Below are 2175 nucleotides of genomic sequence, written 5' to 3'. Positions count from 1 at the left end.
CTTTCTAGATGAGTAGTACTCATGACTCTTTTAAGGCCTGCTTTTCTTCCCCTTTCTCAACTGAGATGACTACCCACACTTGCCAAGTGTCCCGTCTCCCTGATATCCTAGGGAAGACTTGGAGGTGTGATTGTGGAACTCTCATTTGGCTCCCTTTCTCACCCCAAGGCGATTCCCTTGACTTACCTGAGGACACTCCACCTCCACAGAGGACAAAGCCCCTCACTTGCTGGTTTTCCCTGGAAGGAAATGAGTGTGAGTGTTGCTCATACCTTATCCCCAGTTATGGGGTTTTCTAGGGGCGTTACAAGGGGCGAGGCTCTCTGGTGCCCCCTCTTTTTTACGCTACGTGGATTCCTATCAAGGATTCTTGATTCCCACTATAGTCTTCCCACCCCCTACTCTACCCCCATGCTGACATGGATCCCCGCTCCTCTGGGCACCTCACTTCTTTGAGACCTCCCCTGTACACCTCCTGTAGAGACTATTAGGGCAGGAGCAGGTTCTGTAACTTTTGGAGACTTCAGCCATTTCAGTCCCCATTCGGATGAGGTAAGACCATTTTTTTCGGGGTAACGTATGTTTCCTCTCTCTGTTGGACTTGGAGCAAAGGCACACCCTTGGACTCGTGCCCTCAAATCGCTGAAGTCTCAGAGAGGGAAGTCGGGGAATATTATAGGAGGGTAGCCCAAGCTAGAACCCCCAGAGATCATACTGGGGTCTCCACATCCTGCCCTCCCTGTCCCACCCTGCTCCAGGGTCCTCCCTTTGGCTCCTGCCCAGCCCCTGGACTGTCCACTTTTCCTACCTGTGGTGGCTCTTCTCAGAGAACGTCCCTTTCGACCTGAACCGCTCCACAAGGAAGGGAATCTGGCCAACAGATCGGGAGTCCCAGAGATCCCTGCGTGGCAGTGCACTCTGGTGCCCCCTCTGTTCTGGAATGAACAGCACCCTCACACTTCTTTTATAGGCAGAGCCACAAACTTGTGGCTTATGAAGTCATTCCTGTCTATGGCATCCTGTATACAGGGTGGAGCCAGCTTTGCATTAGCTGCAAACTTTGTGACGCAGGTTGCTAGGCCTTTTGGCTGGTATGTTGCCAGGCAGTTTCAAACCTGGTAGCTTCAAACTGTTGACCTTTAGTGGTCAACACTTAATCTTTTACACTACCCAGAGACTTCTCAATATTTATACAGAATTCTTTTTTAAATCATTTTTTTCTACTAGTTTATTTACAAAATTCAATTACATTGTTTTCAAGAACAAATTCTTTCAATTTCCCCCATCCCCTCATGCATCAAAATGTACAACCCCATGATTAATCACCCAGTCCTCCTGCACATCCTAATTCCTCTGCTTCCAAACTCTCCCACCCCTCTTGGATCCTTATACTCATTCTACAATAATGGTTTTATACAGTATTTATCCTTGTGAGACTGAGTTAGTTCACTCAGCATAATGCTCTCCAGTCCCTCCCAAGTTCGGTAATAATTTACAAAAGCATTGCTCCTATGTCCTGCATAGTATTCCATTGTGTGCATGTACCATAATTTCTTAATCCATTTGTTTGTGTTTGGACATCTGAGCTTTTTCCATGTTCTTGTGATGGTGAATAAAACTGCAACAGACATTGATGTACAAGTTTCTGTTTGAGCCTTAGTGCCCATTTTCTTGGGGTATGTTCCAAGCAGTGGAATAGTTGGGCCATACGGAATTTCTAGGTTCAGCTTTTTGAGGAAGCTACAAACTGTCTTCCAGAATGTTTGTGCCATTTGAAATAATATATGAGCAAGAGCCTATGGTGATGAAGGAAGAAATTCAAGCTGTTTTGAAGGAAATAGCAAAAAATAAGTCCCCAGGAATAAATGGTATACCAATTGACGTATTTCAGCTAACAGATGCTGCCCTGGATGTGCTCACCAAGTTGTGCCAAGAAATCTGGAGAACAACCACTTGACCAACTGACTGGAAGAGATCTTTATTTGTTCCCATTACAAAGAAGGGTGACCCAACAGAGTGTGGAAACTACAGAACAATATCATTGATTTCTCATGCAAGCAAGATTCTACTGACAATTATCCAAAAATGACTGGAACAGCACATCAGCAGAAAATTGCGAGAAGTCCAGGCTGGGTTTAGAAGGGGTCGTATTACTAGGGATATTGTAGCTGATGT

Source organism: Elephantulus edwardii, unplaced genomic scaffold (genome assembly GCF_000299155.1).
Source record: "Elephantulus edwardii isolate Elephantulus edwardi_28Jun2011 unplaced genomic scaffold, EleEdw1.0 scaffold00040, whole genome shotgun sequence".
NCBI classification, from domain to species: Eukaryota; Metazoa; Chordata; class Mammalia; order Macroscelidea; family Macroscelididae; genus Elephantulus; species Elephantulus edwardii.
This window is presented reverse-complemented; position numbering follows the sequence as displayed.